Genomic DNA, 26512 nt, shown 5'->3' on the forward strand with positions numbered 1-26512 from the left:
CCTGCATAGCCTCACAACATCTTTGTAGTCCTCATGAGTGTCCTGCCTTTACTTCCAAAGGCCGTAAATTCTCCTTTTTTCCCTGAGTTGCAACCTGTTCAGCCAGGCTGGTCTTTTTCCCAATGGCTTGTTTTTTGGCACACGGGGGCAGCCTGCTCCTGTGCCTTTAAGACTTCCTTCTTGGAGAACATCCAGCCTTCCTGGACTCCTTTGCCCTTCAGGACTGCCTCCCAAGGGACCCTATCAACCCGGCTCCTGAAAAGACCAAATTTCATCCTTTAGAAGTCCAAGATGGCAGTTCTGTTGACCCCACTCTTTGCTTCGCCAAGAATCAAAAACTCTATCATTTCATGATTGCTATGTCCAAGGCATCCTCCAACCATTACAACCCTGACAAGTCCTTCTCTGTGTACAAAAAACAGGTCCAGCAGGGCACCTTCCCTAGTTGGCTCTCTCACCAGCTGTGTCAGGAAGTTATCCTCAACACACTCCAGGAACCTCCTAGACTGTTCCCTCTCTGCTGTATTCTATTCCCAGCAGATATCTGGTAAGTTGAAGACCTCCTTGGTGACAAGTGCTAGCGATCTTGAGACTTCTCCCAGCTGTTTATGGAATATTTCCTCTGCCTCTTCATCCTGGTTGGGTGGTCTGTAACAGACTCGGTTCTTCTGAGTATAATGGAAAAACTGAGGATAATGTAGGCTGCTGAACACTCTAAGCCCTTCAAAATCTACTTAGAATTTTAATCAGGATTGTCACTTCTATTGAAAGTAATTAAAAATAAAACTGTGAGAAAAATGTTTAAAATTTAATTTCTCCTGTAATTAAACGTTATTTCTTCCTAGTGTTATAATTATTTGTATGTATTATTTATTCAAGGTCTCAAGTATGCCTGAAGTGTTCCAGATTTCCAGATAAATTACCGTTTACAGGAAAATGATGTTTTATTTATTAATTCCAATTAGACAACATGCCTAAAAATTCCCGTAGTACAAGAAATATATACAAGAAATATAAAACAAGTTCCGTGTAACTGGAGAGGTTTTTTGTTTATTTGTTTTTCTAGTTTTATCAGGAGCAAAGGAATATAAGGGATTTTGATTTATGTGTAAGCAGGGAACAGACTGTAAAGAAGGTGGGGAAAGAGACTTTTTCTCTAATTCAGACTGTCAGATCAGAAACCTGTGGGTCTCAAGAACAGAGGCTATAAGCTCCAACTGTGAAAGTCCTACTGCTCTGATATTTTTTCACAAGTTGAATTAATCAATTCATGATCAGTGGCACTAACAGTCATGGGAAGATTGGGAGAAAAAGTAAAATGCCTGCTGTAGGAAGCAAAAATCTGGAAGAGGTCATACAGATGAAGCCTCTGAGAAATAACCAGAAAAAGAAACTATTTAGATATTTTTATTTCATGTCATAGTAACTGTCTTGTCCTGATTTTCAAATCAGCTTATATTTTCATAAAAGAGTAACATATTTTTCTTTAAAATAAGGAAAATTCTTCCCAAAGCTCAATATTTTTTTTGCTTTTAGAATTAAGTTGGGAGACTCACAGGACATTTCCAAAACTTCTAAAAATATTGTACTGTTACTTTATTGCAATCTATTTGTTGCTTTCTACCTCTTACTTGTCGCTTTCTATCTAAAGTATTTATATTCTCTATTTGCAGATCTGGATGATAGAAAATACATCAAATCTAGCCTCCTATGCTGTTTTTATACTATTTCAATATTTTACCTTTCTATGTCTTCTATTCCCAGTGTCACCGCTCCCCCAACCATCAGTTCAACATCATTACCAATATCAACAGGAAGAATATGGACGCAAATCAGTTACCAATAACTGGTTGGATTTATGTCACGTTCTTGAGAAGGCTTTTTCCCATGCCAGTCTTTACGATTGTGAACATTTCCAGTGAATCAACAGAATCATGGGAAATGCATGCATGTATAATATTACATACTTGTTTAACTGTCGCAGGATCAAGATTTTAAGCAAATATATTAATAAGTTTCAGACAGGGTTTGGTGTTTAAGATATCACTTCTAATTTCGATTTTTTGTTTCTGCGTCCTTTCTTCCCTTCTACCTTTTAGCCTCTTTAGTCACCCAAAATCCTGCTGAGCAGCAAGAAATTCATGGTGAAGAGAAATGATTGTATGTAACTTGCTGGCAAAGAGGTTTTTATGCACCATATTGATCAAGATGCATTCTAGTTCCTTGCTAAATATTGTAATTTTTCATGTTCTTAAATCATCCAAACTAAAACATATAGGAAGAACATGCCAATGCTGAGTAAGTATGCAAGGATACTAAAACTAAAGATGGCTTGGGAGGAAATAAGTGTCCCATAGAGTTTTCTGAGTGAAGATCCCTATAACAGTGTCTTAGGATACCTGAAGCAGCTTCCCATAAGAGGTGCAGAGCAATGACTTGGAGGAGCTGCACTGCTTGACTCTCTGCTGAATTTTGCTACAAAGCCCATTGGCACTAAAAGAATTAAATTCATATTGATGCTAATGAGTTTGGCATAGAACTCATATTATCATCCACCTCAATCTATACATACGATAACAAGGCAAAACCTCTGCAAAGTATAGTTCTGAGACACTCAGGATAGATAATTTCTATGTGTCCTTTCTTTCAGATTCACAGATATCAAGGTCAAGCTTTCCAGTCCAAAGAACTTGGCTGTGTTTGTCCCTTTCTTTATCCAGTTTGGGAGGGAATTTCAGGATTGCTTCTTCAAGAAAGATGGCATTCCCAGTATCTCTTTAGTGTTTGAACACAGTAGAGACATGCAATTTCTTTAATATTTGTACCCGGCAGAGAAGTGGAGACATGAGTATAGCCTTCCTTAATGTGGTTTATGTTCCCTAAATGTTATGCCATTAAAAAAAAAAATAAGCCAAACACATGTTTGCATGTATATGGATATGTATATGCATGTGTTTACATGTATTTATATAAAAGACACTTTGAAGTTGATTGCTAATAGTAAATGGTGAGAACGTGAATAAAAAAACCTGGTGGTAAACAAACTATTTTAAATGCCAACGGAACTATGATTTACACTAGCTGAAAGTATTACCCTATCTAATTGATAAAAATTGGCCTTATGGCCAGGGTAATTTCAAATTTGTAGTCATTCCAACATCTTTTGTTCCATTTAATTTTCAGAGGCTGCTAAGGTTAGACAGATTTCCTGTTTTAGGAAAGGACATGAGGGAGGACAGAGCTAATGATTTGACATCTCCTTAAACAAAGACAAAAATCTGTAATGCATGTATTACATAACATTAAAAGTATTCTTGTTTTCAATTTATGAAACTATCCGGCATAAATTTGACAAAATTTAAACTGTAAACCGCAGCTGAAATGTCTTATGGCAAATCACAAGATGAGTTGTTTATTTCTGTTGGGCTTATTGCCACCACTTGACCTAATTATTTTGACACTTCTGCAGTAATACTTAGGAATAAAAATAAATTTACAAAAGTTGTAATAGGTTTTTTTTCCCCTCAGGGATAAAAGTAGGAGGTAGCAATTTTCTAAAAAGGAATCAAAATAAGCTATCTATAAAAACTGTAATGTAAATATTTTAATTAAAAGTTCTTACCATAGACTGAATGAAGATCCTTTTCTGGAGGAGGGGGAGGAAAATGTATGGTGTTCTGATCAAAAAAGAGATTAGAGGTTAAACTCTGCACTTTGATTATTTTTATGTCAGGTCGGTGTTATATAGATCAAGTGAATCCTACTTGCAGCGCTGGGACTATAAAGGGAAATGGAGATTAAGGAGTCAGAAAATGATAATAATAATACTGTTACTAGAAAAATAGTCATGTGTGTCTTCCTTCTTTTATTGTAATTTTGGGCAGACGTGTACAACTAGTGGTTGAGTGAGAGGAAAGGACTTTTCTCCTACCAGCAACATGCTGTCAGTTTTTCAAAAAATTTCAGAAGAGATTTGGAATTCTCCAACTCCACATCACTGAGACTCATTTACAGGTATGAACGATTGGACTGCTGTGATGAAGCCCAGGAGGTTAGTAAGTAATCAACACCTTTTTTAAAGAATATATACATACATATATAGACATATTGTCACCTAGTTATTCTGGTTTTGCAAGGAAAAAATAATTTATGCAGTTGTCCTGTTTGCTTTGTTGAGAAGGAAGAAAATAAGCAACCTAAATCACAGCACTGCCAGGAAAATTTAAAGGAAAGTTAGTTTTAAAGTCACTGACATTTTCTTCAGGAAAAGGCAGGTTTAGAAATAGTTTTCTGTTCAGAAATCATATTAAAAGTATCATTTTTTGATTTAATTAATCTGTGTCACTCTGGTTTCACTCTCCTGTCATTTTTTTTTCAAGGTTTAAATTTTGAGGACCGTTCTTTATTTCCTAACAGACTCACTCTCATGTAGCATAAGACTCCCATCAAGCATCTTATCACGCTGGACGTAAGTTGGGGACAAATACAAATTCCTTGATGGTAAGAAAGCATGCAACAGATAAAAAAGAGGAAAAGAATATTGATCCTTACACAAAGATTGCACTGGTAGACTGGGAAGGAAGAGAGGTGAGAAATAATATCATTTAACTTTTAGGACTGTCCTTGCCTCTAGCTAACCTATGTAAGGAACTGCCTGAGCAGTCAGAACAAAGACCAAAACCACCATACTTGGCAAAGCCACAAGATAAAAATGAAGGCTGGCACTGAGTTTTATGCCCTTTTAACTTCACTGGACTACTTCCAGAAGCAACACATGAAGTCTTTCAGTGCTTTTGTCCAAATATATCCACCTCTAAGGATGCAGTCACTTTTTTCTTTCTTGCTTTGTTACACGAAAGGGCATCACCATGAGGAAATGACCTTGCCAAACAACAGTGTGCAAAATCCTGCCAAAACCTCTAATCCAAGCTTTTAGGAGCAGTGTACCTGTACTAAAAACCAGCAGGTTAGAACCCCGGAACTTTAACAGGCTGTGCTTCCTCAGTAGCTGCCAGGAACTGTGCTGTCTCCACCAGTGTTACTGTGACGCTTTCTTGATCCAAACTTTAGAAATGGAAGGCAGGAGCCGAATTAGAAGATCGCTGTTATCAAGGGCAGAAATCTCCTGACAGCCAGAGTGACTGTGTAATGCAGCTTGTTAACTTCAAAAGCAGATTTTCATGTCTAGTTTCACAGGCAACAGAGGCTGATGGTTGTTTGTAACAAATTCATTGACTATAAGAAGAATATTATGTATTTTGGGCTTAAGATTCTCATCTTTGCAGACAAGATCCACTTTCTCTCCTACAGTTGTTTCAAGGCAGTAATAAAATATCTGCTTAATGCAATCTTGAAAAGTTCTTTAAAAGGGATTTTATTTTTACGTGCTTGAGATACAGTTGCCAAAATGCTTTTAAGAGCTAAAGATAAGTTGAAATAGTGATGTATATTTTATGAATGTTACTATAAATTAAATGCAGGTCTTAAAACTATGTTACTGTGTAAGAGCTAGCTCATATTCTGCTTTTGCCAATTTTGCCATACTGCTTATGTCAATATCTAATAACTTAAAGAATAGTGAAAATTTCCAGAGTACAAGTATGCAATTAGAAAGAAAAAGATGCAGATCTGTGCACTCAAGTGAGACTTATTATTTCTGTTAATTTACTAATAACCTAATTTTTTTTTATAATGTTATATAATTATCCTAGTGTTATCTATACAGTCCACCAAAAACATGATCTCTTACAGCAAGACCGTTAAGGAATTACCATTCCCCTCAGTAAATAATACTTCCTTTAATTGATCTAGCTTTTTAAATATTAGCTCCAGCAAGTTTCCGATTCTTACTCTGGGAGAGCTTAAAGCAGGAAACAGATCAATTTTTCCTGTAGGATTTTTATAATGACAACTTCTAACTTCATTTTTTTACACATTAATGGTAAAGGATTAATTATTGTCCAAACTGGATCATCCATCAGAGAAAAATTGAGGTGGTTGGTTTTTTTTGTCCTCAAGGTTAAGTCTGAACAGTTTTGCTTCTTATTCACCAGTAGAGAAAACCACCATCCTTTTCCCACATAGAAAAGACATGCATAATCTTCCTCTGGACCTGATATGCTTTAGAAGAGGGAACTAGTCCTGCCAGTTTCTACACGCATGGATCTAAGATCTGAGCCTATGGGAATTTCATACTTGGAAGGATTTTAAGGTTTGCATCCGTATGGTAGACTCTCTCAGCATGTCTTCTAGTTCATACATTGTTTCCCTGAGATGAGTAACATCTGCTGTAGGTGATTTATTATACAGCAATCCCTCAACTGCCTCCCTATTTTGCTGCAAAGAGTGCATACTATTGCTAATTTCTTCATAATTTGCTGCAGCAAAAGCTAATGAAAAAAGATTATTTTCTTAAAATCAGATCAAGCAACGTTTATAAGAGCTGTCACTTACCATGAGCAAGATGCCCACCACATGCATAGGCATGGTGTATTTGTACTTCTTGCAGATTTCTTTCCACTGTTTTTCTTTGAATTTTAATGTTTCTTGTACACCTAAATATTCCACAAATATATAATCCATATCAGCACCTATGCACATATTAAATGCCTCTGCTGTTGTGTTAATTTCCACCTACTTAGAACAATTCCCTCACTGAGATCTGGAGAGGATCTGTTAAACAAAGGGCTATATAAAAACTACCAGTTTATTAGAGATATGATGTTGGGGACTTTTTATAAGGGCATATAGTGATAGGGGTAATGGCTTCAACCTGGAAGAGAGGAGATTTCGAATAGGTATTCAGAAGAAAATTTTCACTATGAGGGTAGTGACGCACTGGAACAAGTTGCCTAGGGAAGTTGTGGAGGCCCCATCCCTTAAGTGTTCAAGGCCAGGTAGGATGGGGCTTTGAGCAACCTAGTCTAGTGAAAGGTGCCTCGGGCAATGGCAGCGGGGTTGGAACTAGATGATCTTTAAGGTCCCTTCCAACCTAAACCATTCTATGATTCTATGTTGACATAACACTATAATTCACTTGCCACTATATAGTGTTCAAGGAATGTTTGGTACTTATCTGCACAATTTGTCCATGTGGTAGGCTTTTTACATTTTGTTGTCTTTTATTTTAAACAAACTTTTTAAATAAATGAACAACAACAACAGAAAAAAACCAAAGAAACCCCCCAAAACCAACCCCAAAAGGCATCAAAAGACATATGTATCAAACTCTATCCAGATACATTTCTTGGATGAAGTTCAGAGAGGACTCATATAGCTTATTCATTGGAAATCAACAAATACGCATTATTGCATTTTCCTGCAGATAACTTTTAAGTGTCTACAACTGTCAGGTTTCAAACCTACTATGTACATGGAGATCAAGACAAGAGTCAGAAAAAAAGACTCCTAGTAGTATAGATGGGTTGCTATTTCAGTCATTGGTCTGCAAATGCATGATTTTAGAGAAGTCGTGTTTAATTTGCACCAACAATTCATTAAAGCTAATATAAATTCATGTTCTTTAATCCTATAAACTACTGAAGAATTAAGAGAAAATGTCTTATCGTGATCAGTAAACTTTTTCTGTCTTGGACACAGCATCTACGTTGCGCATTATCTCAAATTTAGTCCAATGCCTATTTGAGTATGTTTTGAAGGATATTGTGCTTTTGAAGCTCTTCTTATTGCTATATGCTCAAAAATTAGTCTTTATTAAAATATCATGTGGATCAAAAAAGGAGACACAAAGCATTGTACAAAATCTTTTTAAAATACTGCAGCAACCATGCACTTCTGATGGAATGAATATTGAGCACAGAATTTGCATAAGTTCTGTCAAATCAGATAAGAAAAACACTCCTTTTTTTTCTCTTTAATTACAAGAAGTTAGACACTGGAGCACCAGCGCTACTCAGAACTTATGCTCTTCCCCCGTTACTATGATAATGAATTATCATAATAGAAAAGTATATGTATATCTAAATAGTAAAAGACTATGTGTTGAAGGATTACATCAGATAAGGTGTTATTACATTATCTCATCCCCTCTGCAGAGGAAGAAGGAAAAAGACAGCTGCAACTTTTCCTGTTAGCAGAGCTGCTGAATTCTATTTTCAAGTATTTCTGTAAAACCCATTGGAAGATTATAGTAACAGAAGTATTTTAATATAGCTGCTGGTGATGTCTCTGCTGCTTCAGCAGAAAGGACACTTTCTATCACAGCAACAGGAGCTGTAGAGAAGATCCTTCATTTTTTTCCCTTTTTTTTTATTTTTTTAACCACAGCTCTCTAATTTAGTTATCGCAGAAAGATTCTGTCTGCAATGTGTATTTCACCTAAGGTAATTATTTTCTAAAAGTTATACAAAAGCAAAATAGCACAATGAAATAATACCATATGGAAGTAGTAGATATTGGCCTAATGTGAACTGCAATCAACTTTCCACTAACCTCAGTAATATGGAGCTGGGCTAATGGCTAAATCTAGAAAACATGTAACAACTATAGTAGTAAATTAGGCCGCAATGGGTAATATTGCCACTCACTGGAATTCCACCATCTAAGCTGTTAAGCGGTTCAAAATGGCTCCTGGCATGCCTTTGTCCATATCAAATTGCAGTCTGCCAAACAATCCCTGGAAGAGCTGGCCAATAAGCGCGGGCCAGAGACCATTAGCAACAGAAAATTTTACGTAGCCACTGGAAAGAGCTATATGGAGAGCTCCTGTACTCTATGTATCTGCAAAGAACCAGTTTTGGTGAGGCAGGCTTGTGAACTTTATGTTAGCAATAGCCATGCTAGATTTAGTTTGGCTCCTGCAGAGTCACTTGGGTTTCTGCTCTACTTTCCCTGTATTTGGACGAAGTGACTCATTAAAGAAAGACTGTGGCCTTGCCAGCATTGAGTCTCAGCTGATGTTTAGTGCTGCACCAGAATGCCCTCTAGGAAGTGCCATGGCACTACTTCTGCCCTAATGGGCACAAGAGATCAAGTGTGAAAGACTTACTCCCTGGGAGCTGGCCTGGTTAGACAACATAGCAAAACCCCTTGGGCTGAGTTTGTGTTGGATCACTCTGCCTCAGTGGGTTTAGATCCAGGGCTTCAATGTTCAAGGCACTGCATCTACATGACGCCAGTTTAATCCTAGCTGCACTTTCTTACTGAAGATCCATGTGGCCTGAAAACTTTGGAAGTGGTACACATGCGCCTCTGTACCTTCATTAACCTGGGTGGGTCTGAGCTTTGTCTGGGCAACAGACTGCCTCATTAAACCATTGACTGTGTTTCCTAATTTACTATTACTAATTTCCCTATTCCAGGGATACGAATAGACGGAAAAAAAAGTCTTGTTCCTTGCTCCCTTGCTTCCTGAGTTTAATGCAGTTTGCCAGCATGGTTTTAAGTAATATGATGAAAATGTGATGATATTCTGGCTATCACATGGTTGCCCAATCAAACAGATCATGAGTAGTGGTGAATGGATTTCTTTTCTCTTCACCTCACCTGAGAATTGCTAAGCAGATTCAGAAAGAGTTGAAGAAATAATGAGTGATACAGTAATACATAGTCTTTATAGTTTTTAGAAGATAACTTTTCATGAAAACATTCATAAAATCTTTAATAGGTTCATCAGAGAACATTGTGGCACAAAGTGTCTTAGAATGTCTTTGATGTACCAAATGTAATTTGTTTCTTCACTGTTAAGGAGTAATGGAAGTTACTACCTCATTCAGATCACCAGCAGATATCCTAGGTACCGAAATATCTGAAAAGGTGACAAATTTTCTAGCTAAGAAATTACAGACCCAAGATTCAGTTAGGAGTTTAAGAGATAGTTGTAGTTAACGGGGAATCTATATGCCCTGAATATGTATTCAGAGGTCCTAAATCTAGAGCCTGCCTCTTTTTATGGTGGTTTAAGCACAGAAATGCCAAAGAAAAGGGAGTGACCTTGTGGATGTGCGAACTAAATGAAAAATTGTCCATGGTCAACAAATACCAAACTCCAGAGACAGGAATACCCTAATGTTAACCTTATTCCAGGTTTTTTGGTAGGTACTCACTGCACTTGTTCCTGGCTTGTTTGCTACTAAAATGATCAGCCATAATTTGCAATTGTTCATAAATCTGGTCAGGGAACTTGTACAGGTTGTGGCCCTTCTCAAAATGGTGCTAATGTTGTCCCTACCAGGAGGTCTGTCTGATCTGCATGGAATTTTTCACATATTTCAGCAAACAACTGAAGCCAAAGAATTGTGTTTAGGTAATGAGCTTTTAACTGGGTTTTTTTGGTCATTCCCTGTCATATCAACCAATAATCAGATATTTTCTGGAAATAGAAAAGAAAAAAAACCAAAACCAAAACCAAACCACAAAGATAGTCCTGTAAAGAAAATACTTTTATTAGCATTTACATATGCACAGCAAGACATTTTTGTATATCTATCCATTGTGTTGTTTGACATTAAGCTCAATATAGTTCCTTTGCAGGCTACATTAAATTGGGGTGCTGGTAAACTGCAGTAGAGCAGTCAGATGACCTCTTTACTCTTTTCTCTGCTCTCACAAATGATTTCTGTAAGACAGTTTCCAAACCAATGATTTAGAATTAACAGTATCTGGTGCGGCTCTTTGCTGGAATTAGGGTGATGCACAAGAAATTTCTAGCTGTACAAGGTGGTAGAAGATACTTGGAGAAGCTCAGCAATATTATATCCATCATTGGAGGGAGGAAAAGAACACATATAGGCTCCTCAATAATATCCACAAAACTGTTTTTCCAGCCATTTCCTCTGTACATACAAGAACAGCTCTGAGTTGTGCTCTCTCTCTGGAATAAACACTATTGTTTTTTTGCTGTGTTATCGAGTGTCTGCAACTTGAAAAAAAAAAAAGAAGTCAAGCAAAAATAAATTTACAAAATACATTATTGACTGAAGAGAAAAAAACCTTTTCTAGTCCTATTACATGCACAGAGCAAATATTATTAATCATCTTAATTACACAGCTCCTTTCACCTCTTTACCAGAGGTTTTCTGAACTTGTTGTGTATATTCTTGAATGTCTAAATGAAATTAAATATTTTGAGTCACAAGTTCGTATGTCCATAAGTGTGTTTGAAAGACCTTGCCAATCTTTGTTCCTCAGGTTATTTCCTTTAAAAATTCAAGGCCTTTGTGGTGGGTTTTTTGGGGTTTTGTTTTGTGAGTTGTTTTTTTTTACATTTCAGATTAAAATATCTTCATTTTTACTGTAAATCACTTATCTCACAATGTTTTTATTTTGGAATAAGAGGTTGACATGACATAAGAGAGAAATGCAGTTTTCTGTGGCATATTCTGCACTATATGGACCGTGAAAGAGTTAGCCAAAGTAGTGGGTCTTTAAAAGTTCCTTATATCTCAACTCCAACGAATTTGGACAAGCCCCTTTGTACCATAATAGGGTTTTACATGCGGAAAAGATCATGAGAAATTTGAACAGGATTTTACTCTTAGGTATATAAACTTGAACAAATTCTTGACAATGACAGGCCTATCAAAGGACTGCGGCCTCCAGCTGGGCAGCATATCCCAGCCAGCCCCACAGCAGACTGATCCTTAGGCAATTCCTTGGATGCCAATATAAGCAATGTTAGAGCCAGATGCTTTCCACGGTGCAGGCAGCCAAGTGTCCAGATGCTGTTGCTAGAAAAATGTATATCACAATGGAGCACCTGGATTTTGCAGCTGTAATGCTCAGTGTTTAAGTTGCAGTTAAACCTTCTCAAAGCCCCTGAGATGAATACTGGGAATGAGGAAGACAAAAGAAGTTCATTTGGAGCAGTAGCAGAAAGTAAATGTCGAAATGTCAGTGCCAAGCATATGCCATATGACAAAACCTTTATACTGTTATCTTTCTGTCCTCATCTCCCAGTCACAGAATCACAGCATGGTCAGGGTTGGAAGGGACCTCTGGAGATCATCTAGTCCAACCCCTAGTCCTTCAGCCCAAGAATGAACCTTGCTTTTGCTACTGTCAGTTCATACTTAATTGAAGGGAATTAGTTTCTTATAGTACCTATCAACAGGAAAGAAACACCAAAGTACTTAGCTATGATGACAAAAGTGAATTTTCCAGATCAGGTCTGATTTCACAATAAATAGAGTTCAGTGGTGCAGGTTGCAAAGCACAATGTGTACGTAGGCCTGCTGGAAATTTAAACTGAAATTCCTTACTATATCAAAGTAACTTGTTAGAAGTTTAACTGTGGGAAAACACATATCTTTTACAGTACAATATTTTAAAAATAAATTAGACTTTTTAAAATCTTCTGCAATTGAAAATTCTTTTGTTTTCTCCATAAAATACTGTGCATTTACTGCAAATGTAGCTCCTTATCAAAACGTTTCAGTGCAAAAATATTTATGGATTTTGATCTTAGTAAAATAACTTTAAAATTGTCTCATGAATCCATAGGAGAAGCTACTAGAAGATGACATCTTTCCCCTCATCCTTCCAGTCTTGGAAATAGAATTATTGTGAAATAAAAGAATAATTATGCAATATACCATAGCAGTTCCTCAACAACAGTTCCTAGAAAAATGACATCAGTGTAATGTGAGCTGGAAGAAGATGGATCAGTGAAAGTTCTCTGAATAATATGCTGTCACATTCTAGCCTACATTTTCTTTTATTTTCACAAAGTCCCAGGATATTGAGCAGATATTAGAGAAAGCAGAATTTGTTGCAATGTGACTGGGATTATTCAAATATAGTTCTACATTTGCATTCTAGTGCAACTGAAATTCATACACTGAAAATGTCAAACACAGAGAAAGTCCTTGGATTTTCAGATAAGTCACTATTCAGAGCAATTGTCTGTGCCATATATGTATCAATTGGTTTATTCTGTTATATCAAGGTTATTTAATGGCATATGCCTATATTATGCAATAGCATGGCACTCAAAAATATTTAATTTGAGTGTACGTCTATTACTTGCTTAACGGCTTTCTGAATAAACAGTGATACAAAATTTAAAATCTCCCTCTAAAATAATGGAAACCTTTGTCATCCCAATTCAGGATAAAAACTGAAAATGTAACTTTTAATAAGCAAAGGGATTCCCTGGAGAATTTGGGTTTCGGATAACATAAAGATAAATTTTTGGCTTGGTTTCTGCCCAAAATTCTTGCCAGTTTTACTAATGGCAAATTAAATTGCTAAAAAACTTACAGGCAGAGATGAAGCACTTCTGCTTCTTCATATCTCATTATCTTTGTGCAAATATTTTTTACTTTTATGACCAAAAAAAGGGAAATACTTCAAAATTGCAGGCATAAACCATCAATTTTGTGATCATTTCCCACTGAAAAGTATTCCAACAGAAATTTTCCAAGGAGGTTTACTCCTGGCATTATAAACATTGGTCAAACACCTTTGATTTTACATTTATATTTACATTGGCATAGCATACATTAAATACAGCAATGATGCCTAAATTGTACTCTTTCACATCTTAGTCTTTGTTTCATATAAAAGATGAAGCAATACAATGTCTTGTATACCAGAATTTAAAGATTCTTGGCAAATATGGTTTGCCTGGTGTCATCCCATAAAAACTATATAACATAATGAATTAATGTTATGAGCAACTGTGGCCTTCTACGCAATTCTATGTGTATTTTATATTACACTTGGACACATTTATTGCTCCTAAGTTGTTCTCCGCTATCTGATGTTTCTACTTATGTAATAACTATGCATGTTTATGCAGATTTATTTCTTCCAATAATTTATTTTGTAAATAAAAATATGATTTATCATTTTTGAAAAGTGGTTGTTTACTATGGACAGATGGAGTTGAATGGTGAGCCCTGCCAGTTATGAATGCTGAAAACTAAAGTTGACTCAGAATATTTAATTTCTTTTAATTTAATTCTGATCGCAAAATTCATCAGTTTCTTGATTTGGTTTACTTCGTATTAACTTAACACCCTGCAGAGCTCAGTAGAGCTTCATATTAACTTAAGACCTTGTAGAGCAAAATGAAAGTTATAAAACTAGATATTTTGTAAACTGAAAAGAGCTAGGAAAGGTAGCACTTCAAAAGAGCAGGCAGGAGGTAAGAAGCTGAGAAGTCAATCAAGAAGCAGGCTGAAAATATGGTTTTGAAGTGACTCCTTCCTTCTCTGAACACTTGCCCTTTCATAAACTAATATGGAAAACAAGCCGATAATATTTAACTCTTCAACTACAAGTTCATGTTTTGTGTCTCTTTTTGGCACTCTTTACGCACACTGACAGGCACATGCTTGGTACAGTAGTTTCACTGATTTCAGTGGGATTTGTACACAGGAAATAAATTTATCTGTTGAATGCTGGGACAATTTTAGTCAAATCAAACTGTTTATTTAAGGTGAGTAAAGAGGACAGTCTAGGAGAGGGAGAGAATCATTCCACCCTGCTGTCTCCCTGAGTCACAGTAAGCAGTTCTAGCGATTATCTAGTGTGATAATGAGTAGACAAAGGGAACAAGAACGGATAGCAGTGTGGGTTGCTGGTCTTGACTTGTGACACAAAGGGAAAACGCTGCATGAAGACAGAATGAAACCATCTCATCTCAGAAGCAGTGCCTTACACAAATAGGAAGAGCCTGAAATACTCCAGGACCACGAAACATCCTTACTCTCCTATCTTCCATATTCTTTCATCAGTCAGGGAGCTTCATTAAGCAGCATTAAGAACCAGTTACATCTGCTTAGCCTGTACTCTTTGAATCACGTCATCTGCTGGTTAGTGCTGGTAGGAACCTCTGGGATTACCATTGCAGATGACCTGTATGCAGGCAGCAGCAGAGTTGAGCAAGAATCTGAGTGTGAAAGAAAAACATTTTTTTTCAAGAAAAATGTGTCACTTGCTTGCCTTAGTAGGCTTTTCAATAATGCTTTCCACAGCAACAGAGCAGGAAGTTCAAAGGAAATAAATTGCAAAATTAAAGCAGAGAAGCACGTTGTCTATTTTTGTAACTGTGTATGCTGTGGTGGATTTGGATAATATTGAGAATTCTTTTTTTTTTGCTTAGAGTTCCTACAGCTTATACCAGACTGTATGTATTAAGCCTGAGGCAGGGATTTTAGAAGTCATAGAACTGTGTTCTGCGCTCATATTTTTCCCAAATCCTGAACAATTGACAGGCTTCTTCCTCAAGATATATATCTTTCATCTGTATTTTTTAGCATGAAGTAAAAGTAGGACGTATATGCTGCTGAAAGATCAGCAAGGATGCTTACCTCTGTGAGTGATGTTACTCACTTCACAAACTCAGTTGTTTAAACACAGTGGGTATATTGAACAGGGATTTTATTTTTCTGTTGCATCACCAACCACCATTACAACTTTGTAATTTTAATTTTTCACACTCCTGGTTCAGAACAAAATACAGCCAAGGTTTAAATATCAATTTTTAAAGCCTCAGGAGGTCCCAAGAAAGTTAATGACCGTAACAACTAGTATCTGTCCTGCTCCTACAAGCTTTACAGATGCTACAGCAGCAAAAGAGCACAGTTAAAGATGATACTTTTGAAAATCCATTACTAATAGCATTTAGACACCCTCCTAGCAAGACGCAATCACTCTATGAATAGTATCATGCCTGCCAAAGCTATAGGATATTCAGGATCTTCCTGTGTTACAAACAAATTAATTCATGCTATCCCTCATTACCATTGCTTGACTTTTATTCATCTACTATCTTGTATCTAACCTATACCCAACTTGTTAATTGAAAGCCACTGCCTCTTACTTAGGACAATATTGTGACTAGACTAAAGGCTAAGTGTGATATCCATCCATGAATGATGTTTTCACATGGGATCATTGTTGAGTAAAGCTCAGAGTGTCTTCTCTCTTTCTTCCAGGGAAAAGATCCTACATTTATGATTATATTTAGCCAGGACACTCAGAGCTCTGTCCCTACACTTAGGGTATGTTGTCATGCCATATGACTGAGATTAAGTAGATAAAATAACAAGGATTCATCTCTTAACAAACTAAAAGAGCAGATAAGTTTTGCTGTCAGGCCAAATTCAGACTGCTTACAAGGAAAATAAGAGGCAAAGTTAGACACAAGTTTCTCAGCTTGCTTACAGATGGAAATCCCGATTCATGAAGTTATTACAGAATGACACACAGCACTACGTTCTACTGTTCTCAACCAAAAAGATTTTGCAAGATATTCGACTTTAGAGGAATACAAAAACAGAGTTAGTACCATCAAATGCATTAAAAAGCAATTGATACTTCTCTTTAATCTGTAAGCTTCTGTCTTAAAGCTGAGGTATAGAATTTATATGGGTACTTCTTCAGCTAATGAAGTCAATGTAAGCTTTAACTTCTTAAGATGGAAGTAAACACTTTTTTCTTGTTATGAAGGGCACAACAGTAAATGTCCTTTTTTTTTTCTGTATCCTTTGTTGTCTTGTTAAACCAGTCTAAGAAATCCTCACAATTACTTCTTTTCACATCCATATCACCTTTCGCAAAATGGAGACACAATCAGAGCAGAAAAGTGATTGTATATTGTAATTTACAATTATTTGCTTATAAATCTCTGCCAGTGGGAAAATGAGAGTAAAATCATGTCTAACACAAATGTTCTAAAGTACATTTTAAGATTCCTTAAATGATTAAATGTATATTACGACTACAATGTTCACACAACCACTTAGAAAGAGTGAGAAAGAGTCAACTGCACTTATTGACCCAGAGCCAGAATTTCTTTTCATTCCTGGGTTTGTGCAAAAATGACCAATTCTAACTGATCTATAACATTATGCTTTAGGTTAATGCCCCTGAATGCTTTAGTCTGTTTACAGTGGGATCGAAATGCAGATGTACATTGAAAGGTAAGTGTTTTCTTGCACAAGAAGACTATTTAAGAACTATGTGTACTAGATATAAATGTATTGCTTTCACATCAGTTTCCAAGTAAATTAAGCGTCTTGCTGAATATCTTAGGTGATAAGAAATTTAAGTAGATTAGAAATTAAAACATACAGGGAGATACTCACTCTGAGTATGCTGTCCATGAAGATGGATAGACTGGAGTGGAGGGAAGTGTATATATGTACACATATATATATACACACCTTGGACCTTAATTATCTCCATGTATACGTACATAGAGATACACATATGTAGATCAGGATATCAGATAACTGAAAATACAATGACGCTCCTCAAAAAAATCTTTTAAAGGACCACACATTGTAAACCAAAAAAATCTTGTCATGTTTTTGTGAAAAATTTATATTTTCAATATGTCCACGTAAATTAGACTGAAAATTAGACATCTCTATTTCTTATTATAAACACATATTTTGAAACAGAAACTAATTTGAAACTAGTTGAAACTATAGAAACTATTTATGTCATGACTTGATGACTAAAAAACTAAAAGCATTTTTTCTGAAACTGAAGCAAACAAAATATTATACTGTAATAACACTTAAAATTTTAAAAGTAATTAAAAACATTTTCTTGCTCAGGGACTTGATCAAGATAAAAGTTATAGGGTGATAATATCTGATTTCTCTTACTAGTGTCTAATAAATTGTTCATACTATTTTTTTAAATGTTGCAGCACCATACCATTTGGGAGATCCAGATGCAAAAATTAATCCAAGACGAATTCCCTAATCTTAGCTACTCAAGGGTGAAAAATTAATTGCCTGCTATTAGGGTTTTCTTTGTATGGAGTATCTAAATATTAAGGTTTGCTGTGAACAATCCTGTTTGAATTTTGCTGGTAATTGCCCTGAAGTCTCTCGATCAAATACTGATCTTAAAATATGAGTGCCATTTAGAATAAGTATTTTCATGGTGATAATTAAGAGATAGATAGAATTTTTATAGGTACTCTATCCAGAACAGAACTGCTAAGTAGCCATTCTACCCTAAGTATCTTTAGAAAGTTTTCAGCTGGTTAATAGAATAACATAAAGGTAAAAAACTTACAGTATTTCTTCTCAAAATGTATCAGTTAGGAACAGCAGTCATAAAAAAAGAGTTTAGCTAACAATTTGGGCACAAGAATAATTAGTGTAAAACTTAGTCAATTAAATGTAAAGTATGTAAGCCGTAGGGGTGGTTTCTCTTTGTTGAATGAATAATGTTCTGCAATATGGTTCCAATAGGAGAAGTAAGCATAGTCATGATTGGTTTAAAGTTAGAATTTGATCAGTTCAGATAAAGCACTATAAGGTATAAAAGTCTGATGTGAATCCAGAAAAGAGATGTGTGAAAGAAGCCGTAATTAAAACATTATCCACTGATTAGTATTCTCTCTGCAAGGAATGTCAGTATGAGAACACCTCAAAGACTGAGGTGCATATTGCCATATCAAAATTACTGTAAAATAGCAAATGTTGAGAAAGTGGTAGAAATGAGAAAAGGTATAGAGATTATATGTGTATTTCACTTGTTATTCACACTTCCTTTTTCTCTTTCTGTTTCTTTTCTCTCTTTACTCCATCTTCACTATTCATCTGTTTGTATTAAAGGATTCCCACAATAACAGTGGCTAAACCTGCTACTTAGACAGTCTGCATATTACAGAAAGCTTGTAATTTTCAAGCAAAGAATGAATGTTAAAAAGATTATAAGTTAGGGGGAAAAATACACACTAGAAATAGGCTTCCTGGTGAAAACATAAGAACATTATTTTTTTACTAAATGATGGTTATTATATATCTCTGCATTTGATTGATCCATGATTGTTAGAGCATTGGTCTGATTGCAGTCATGCTGCAGGAGCCCCAGAGTGCCCTCAGCAGAATCATCAAGAAGAAATAAAGCAGTTTTCTTTTTTCACTTAATAAAAGATTCAACTTTTTAATTCAAATCAGACTCTCCATGCTTATCAGAAGGTCTTTCTCTTGCAGGCTGTAATATATGTAATTGATCCAGTCTGGACATGAATTTCAAAGCAAACTGCACCAACATTGACTGTGCAAAGGAGTTAGTCTGAAAAATGTGATAGTCCCACAGGGCAGAGACCTTTACTCACAGGTATTTTAGATACAGGAATAATAACACTTAATTCCTCGAAACACCTATTTTACCCAAATTGTGCAAGGAACATTTGACATAGAAATTCTGAAAACATAAAGAAACTAAAAAAATAGAAATTCTGTGTTACCTATTTTTTTAAGCTAAATACCAAAGAAATGATTTTATCCCAAACAGTACTGTGAGAGTTTCAGAGATTTTCCTTAGATTTACAGAATCGATGGAAAACACTATCAAGCAGAAATGTGAGCAGAACTTCCTAATTCTTGAATAACTTGATACTATGCATATTGTCCTGAGGCTGCCAAATGGAAGAGTGGGATGACTATCAGACATTTTGAATAAACTCCAGGTAATATAACGGAATGGATGTAAAATCATAGAACAAAACAAACACCTGGAGGGGACCCTGAGAATTTAGCTGTTAAAAGTCAGGATTGATAGTTCCTAAAACAGTCTTGATAAGGGTTTGTGCAACCTGTTCTTAAAACTTCCAATGATTTAGACTCTAAATTTCCCTAGACAATATATTCAGGGACTCTTCAGTCCTTTCATGACTAATTTTTTTTTTTATAATGCCAACCTGAATCTCCCTCAGCACACTTTATACTTATTGCATTTCATTTATAGTGTTACAGTTGTTTTATAGTGATTCCAAGGGTTAGCCTCAAGAATATCTGATAACCACTAAATCTTTGCATATGTTGTATGGTCTGTCATAGTCAATACATAAGAAACTACTACGATAGCAAAGTCCTACCTTTACTATCCTACTCTTACCTAAGCACAATTCTTCTCTGTCGTTGCATCAGATTTTCTGAGAAGAGAAAAGGAGGGCCTTTGTGTATTTGAAAAACCACTTTATCAGTCTTAATAGTCTTGAAGATTGTGGGGAGATATTAATGGGAAAAGTTAAATGTGGTGAAAGGTCAGTTTCCATGGTATGAAGTCAGTGTTAAATCTAGAAAGAGCCTTTTGAAGAAGATGATGGCTAAAATATTCTGCTTTTTGAGTGTAAGCCTGAACCCCAAATGACCTCTGTGGGCTCAAGGCCCAAGTTTCTTCTCATGTATACTCTTGAAAGACAGAAACAGACAGAAAATTACTACTCATACTATTCTTTTTGCTTAGCTTCAAGCAGAACCCTTATGCAGGCAGATAGGTCTTGCTGCACTGTTCCAGACTGCTGATCTGTACCTCAGCTGCACGCCCAGTGCCATTTTGTGGTCAAAATTTAATAGACAAGTCATCTGAGAAGGCATTCCTAGAAACGCTTAAACTTTGTACACCGTAAGGACAGCTAGGGCTTGTCACTATCCTGAGCTTGGGTTATGCATCCTCTAACTTGTTATTTGTAGAAGATGGAGCCATTCAGTTTCTCAACTCTCCTCCAAAGCCTGTACAGATAAAGTTCAAGACTTTAAAAGACTATCACTGTAAAGCTTCTGTAATATTTTGAAATGGTGGATGATGGGATCAATCTACTGGCACATATAAATTCTGAGGGACAGAGTTGTCCTAAAAACTTTCTCTCAAATCATTAGCAACAGCCACACAACCCGTTATTTCCCTCAGGGCATGATTCATGTTTCTGTCAGGCATCAGAAAGAGGCAAATTTACTGTTTGTAATTAAAGTGCTTGCTAATCTTGTTTATCGGGGGAATTAGGAATTTTTATATAAAGTGTTTTTCCACTAGAAAACATTAATTTGTTCAAAATAATAATAAGAAAAATAATCAGAAATGTTTCCTTTTTAATGACATTTTTGTTGGCTAAATATCCTAATATCCAGGGATTTAAGAGACAGATTTAAGACCATTCTTCCTGACATAGGATTCTTCTGAAATAGGAAACAGTATAAGCTTACTACCTGACAATGGAAAATGTTACCTGCAGCATGGGGTGGCCAAGGTTCAAGTTTTAGGTTAAAAGCAAGCAACTTAAGGTAAGGCCTGTTCTCTGTTGCATAAGATTTCTTTCATTTTATTAGGTTGCTTCCTGAAAAAACTCTCTTCTTTCCATATTGGAATTAAAGTACATGCTTAAAACATAGATCTTGCATGTGTTCCTTTGTAAAACTATTTATCACTTTTCAGCCAGTCCTTTTCATTTAAGTAGTGAATTAGTACTATGTTGTAACTTGAAATGCTCTCTAAATGTAAGTTGAAATGCTCTATTTGAAGGAAAGAAAGTACCAAAGATGGAATAGTTCATTCCTTCTTTGGTTTATTCTTCTTCCGTGTAGGACCAAGCAGGGAAGATAAAGACTTGCTAAGTGGTCCTGTGCTTTATATCTACACGTTCTTTAGCCTACCTCACTTTCTGTGGACAACTTGTCTCTGATACAGAATCTTCAATTCCATTTTTTGTGTAAGTCAGCTTTCTCAAGCCAAACCAAACCCCCAAAGAGCTCACCTCTCTCATGAGGGTAGAAGCAAGAAAACAACTAAGAAAAAAACTACAATTAGAGAAGCAAAAATCTGACTGTGTTTGAATACTTCAGAAATCTGTAAAGACATTTTCTCTGACGTGTGAGATTTTCCTGTTTTCCCCTCTTCGCCTCTGACAAACATGGTGAATGTTTAATGTCATGTACTGCACATGAATTGCTAAATAAAATTTAATTCACATCTTCCTTTGAGATAACCTGGAGGTTCTTTGATTCTGTGAACACAGTTGCCTGCTGATTGCAACAACTCTGAATAATGGATTAAAGGCCTATCAAGTGAAACAGGATGAATGTTCACATCAGGGATGAAAAGATTTGTATTTAAAATGTGTACATTAAAAGCTCCTTTTTTCCATCTACTTCATAGGCTGAGAAATATGAAGAAAAAGGGGTATTAATAGAGCTTCAGGTTTTCAGAGCTTTCACTGAAGAAATCTCCAGCTAAAATGAAAGCTACTCTCAGTAAGTACCTGCTGTGTAAATAATGTTTAACGGGATTAAGGAACCGAAGTTGAAAAGTGTGTAGAAAGTGCCTAATCAAAGAAATCTATGTGTGCCCAGATTGTTCTTTTTCATATTTTCAAAGCCTTTCAGAACAGAAATGAGAACAAAATATGAAAATGAGAGACCTTTTTCTCTTAGATTTCTTCCTTGAATGGGACTTCTTTATACATTGTGTATAAAGAAATATTTCCCAGGAGGTGTCCAGGATCATTTGTACAAACCAGAACCGCTTTGCAGCATTGACACTTTTTGGATGAATATGAAAATGAAATGAGTTCAGGAAAACACACATCCTGCACAAAGTGCTTAAGGCCCACAGAAACATTATTATTCAATTTTGCTGAAGATGTTCCCCACAAAGACACTCTTACAGCAGGCAGTCCCTTCTGGCAATTTGAAATCACTCTGTGAATAAGAGACCAATCATGCCTTCACAGATTGTGCTATTACTGCTTTATCCCTTATCACAGAAAGCTGTTTTTCATCACCTATGAGAATTTTGGTATGATGGATAGAGCAAGGCTGACAAAAATCTCCTTTTTTTGTGGAAATATGAGTAGGTAGATTTAATAATGACACAAGCTAAACTTCTGAATTGCATCTTGCTACAGCTACAAATATTATGAAACCCATATTTACTTATCTATATTTTTTGTAAAATCCTCAACCTTAGTGCTCTAACTACATTGCAAATTAACTCCAAGTAATATTGCTTGAAAAAGAGTGTGGTTTTCTAAATATAGCTCAAAGGTTGGAATTTATTTCATATGAACCATAAATGCACTCCACAATTGATTCCTGACTCTACCTAGGGTTAACCTAAAAACTAAAAGCTTAGTCTAAACCCATTGTTCTTAGAAATAAGTCAACTCTTATTAACTAAAAGTGGCTTTGCTTCAGGCCTCATGTAAATAAAATGTAACTAATTGGAGATCTGAGCAGAAACTAAAGTCATACAAAGGGCAATTTCTCAGTTCTTTTAATTTAATGTGACATAAGTCCATGTACAGCACAGCAGCAGGGAATCCAAGCAAAAGCATAATAGAGCTCAGAAATTATAGAAATTTGAACATTTTATATGAGAAAATTGGTCACAGATAATTTGAGATTAAAATGCCAATGGAAATCAATTTGTAATTTTTTTTATTATTTTATTGTTGTAGTGTATTTGGACAGTGAGACAATATATCATGAAATGCCATTCACAGTCAATCAGGGTTGCTGAAGACTTTTTAATAATATATATCAATTTTTTTCTGCTAGCACATATATAGCTTTAAACTTACAACAGATTCCTTCTATGCATCTATACACTGAGAATTCTGACTTTTCATAATCATATGTTCTATCTTCAGTAAATTAATAAAGAACAGACAAATTTTAATATCATAATATGTAATCATTAATGAAATCACTTCAAGGAGGTAAAGAGTTGTAAAAACTGATTGGAAATAGATGAATGAAATGTAAGTTGAATTGCCTGAAGAATGTACCTAAGAAAGACAGTTTCCCTGGGTAGCTTTATCTTTTTCTTGATAGTGTGAAATAGCTTTGCAAGAATTCTTGCCATTTCAGCCTAAGAGGAAAACTACTCTTGAAAAGATTATCCCTAAACAAAATCTGCAGCTTTTAGAATTACAATTTAGGTCATAAATTGTGCAGTTTAAACAAAAACTAGTTAGCATTTTAGTCTGTTCATTGCCAATGTCTGTCCATGAAGGTAAAACACAGGCAGGCAAGTATTTGGTAAAAGTCAGGACTGGAAATCTTCAACACAGAAAGGAAAGAAGACCTAAACAACTACAGGCACTAAAGGTGTAAGTATAACTCAAAAAAGTAATTAAAAAGTGAGGTGATGTTGCCTGTGAAAATGATAATTGATGAACTCTTTGCTACATAACATTTTCTTTATTTTTTTTGAGCCATTGGCTTTTTATAATGCATTCACATAAAAAACAGTAAAATTTTCTGGGTGAAGTTCTTGAGCACTCTTAATTTCTGTGGACAGGTAAAAATTTCAGGATATGCTCAGCTCCTGACATAATAAATCAAATATGTTAGATTGTGGTATGCAGTAGAAAACAGCTAATTCTGAACTCTGACTAATATCTTTGGAGTTATAAAGAGGTTTACTACATCAGTACGTGAAACTGATAGTATGTCTCCGCTGTAGGTACTGTCTTAAAATTTCCACTAATTGGACATAATATTGGTTTAGACATAATGCTTTTATAATTAAAATACCTCAGCTTTCATCAAAGACTTTTGTGAAATATATAGACCTCTCCTTTAGACAGTTACAGGTGGTAGTTATGGGGAGTTATGGGGAAATTATATTGGATATTGTTTAATACGAATTCTTAAATTAGTTTAGATCCTGTTGTAAAACAGAATGTGCTTTACCTTTCGCTGTGAGAATTGAATGGAAAAAGGTCTCCTCAGTCTAAGTTTCAAAATAAAATCTTCATGCAAATATTATGACATCATCACAAGTAGCTGAGTGTTTTTTTCCAAAGCAGGCATGACATGTAAGTGTATTGTGTGTATGTGTCAAGGTGCTGGCAGCTATGGGTATGTGGGAGTGGCCTCTGTGGAAGATGACCAGGGGCTGTCTTGTGCCGGACAAAGCTGGTTCCAGCCGGCTGCAACAGACCCACCACAGGACATAGCTGAGACCATCAGCCAGATGGTGGCACCTCTGGAAAACTGTATTTAAGGAAGGGCAATAACACCAGAAAGGAGAGAGGAGGAGGGATCATAAAGAGTGAGAAACAGCAGAGGAAACCCTGGGTTAGGAGAAGGAGAAGGAGGATGATGACGATGATGACAATGACAACACCGACTACAACGATGACAATGACAAAGACAAGGATAAGAAGGAGGTGGTGTGCCAGGTGCTGGAGCAGAGATTCACAATGAAGCCAGTGGAGGACCTGTGACGAGTCAGATGGATATTTGTGAAGGAACCGTAACCTCCAGAGAGCCCACACTGGAGCAAAGGAAAAGTGTGAGAAGTAAGGAGTGGGAGAAAGAAAGCATTATGTATTGATCATAACTTCCCCCTACCAATCCCCTGCATCTCATAGGGGGATGAGGAATACGGAGCGAAGGAGTGAATTTAAGTCTAGGAAAGAGGGGAGGAAAGGTGTTCTAATATTTGTCTCTTAGTTTTCTCACCACCCAAACCTATTTTAATTTGTAATAAATTAAAGTTAATTTTCCCCCAGTTGAGTCTGTTTCGCCAATGATAGCAACTGGTAACTGATCTCGCTGTCTTTATCTCACTTTGTGAGCTTTTTCATACCATTGTCTCCCCCAGCCCACTGCAGAGTGGGAGGGAGCAAGCATATGGGTCAACGGTTGGCTGTTTGCCAAGGCTAGTCCACTGCAGAAAGCAAAATTCTTATGTGCTTTGACCATATTCAAATCATTACAGGTCACTCAGAATTTGTGGAGATTCATTTTTTATCTATCTACTCCAGAGTTGGTGCTTCTTCCACTATTGTGCAGAAATTCAAAATCGTCAAAGAGAAAACAGTCCTCACTCTTCTTCAGACATCAGGGATAACACAGATCTCTCCACTTAGTGATGAAAGGAGGTAAAATAATTTATAATAGTCAAATAAGAAAGACTGCAGAAAGTTTGCTTTCAAGTGTGTGATTATTAAAGATAAGGCAGGTTTAAATAGTGTAATATTTTTCATGGTCTAGAATGAAGAGTCTGAAACCTTAAGACTGCTGGTAAAGAGGACCCAGTAGCACCAATACAAAACAATTTGCAAGACAAAGGCCTACAACTCTTTTTTATAATGCTTTATTATTCAGTCATGTATCTGATTTCTCAACAATGGCTTAGTTTCTATAATTGTTTTGTGAAAATTTAAATAAACTTTAGGAATGTTGCTGTTCAAACCACATCCAATTTTGCACTGTTAAGAATGTTAAATGAAAAAAAACTGGATTAAGCCCTGCAGATACATTCTATAGTGTTTGCTGAACAGTTTAGATTTACTGTTTGAGCTAGCAATAGACACATCACAGCACACAGGGGACACTTTAAAGAATCATTATTATTGCTGTTTATCGGTGTGGGTTTTTTTGCAGTGTAATATGCTGCACAGTAGAGTAATTGCTTTCAAAAGAACAATAAGTATCACTCCCCAGTGAGGGTGTTTTATGGAGAAATATGTTGTCTAAAATTAACAGGCAGTGATACATTTTTCCTCTAGGTTCACTTAGCTATTTTAGTTTTGTCTCATTTTATACTTTTTATGCTTGAAGAAATCTTTTGTATTAACTTTTCTACTTGAAGAAGGCCAAGTCATAAATTCAGGTAGATTTATTACTTCCTTCTCCATTACATTTATCTGGCTTTTGTTACAGTAAACAGCAAATACACACAAATATCTCATTACCACACTTACAAGAGGTGCAAGTACATAAACCAGAACTCTTATCATATAATTAAATAAATACGGTGCAATTTAAAAAACATTTCAGCATTT

The sequence above is a fragment of the Charadrius vociferus genome, unplaced genomic scaffold (genome assembly GCF_000708025.1).
Source record: "Charadrius vociferus isolate BGI_N301 unplaced genomic scaffold, ASM70802v2 scaffold72, whole genome shotgun sequence".
Taxonomy (NCBI): domain Eukaryota; kingdom Metazoa; phylum Chordata; class Aves; order Charadriiformes; family Charadriidae; genus Charadrius; species Charadrius vociferus.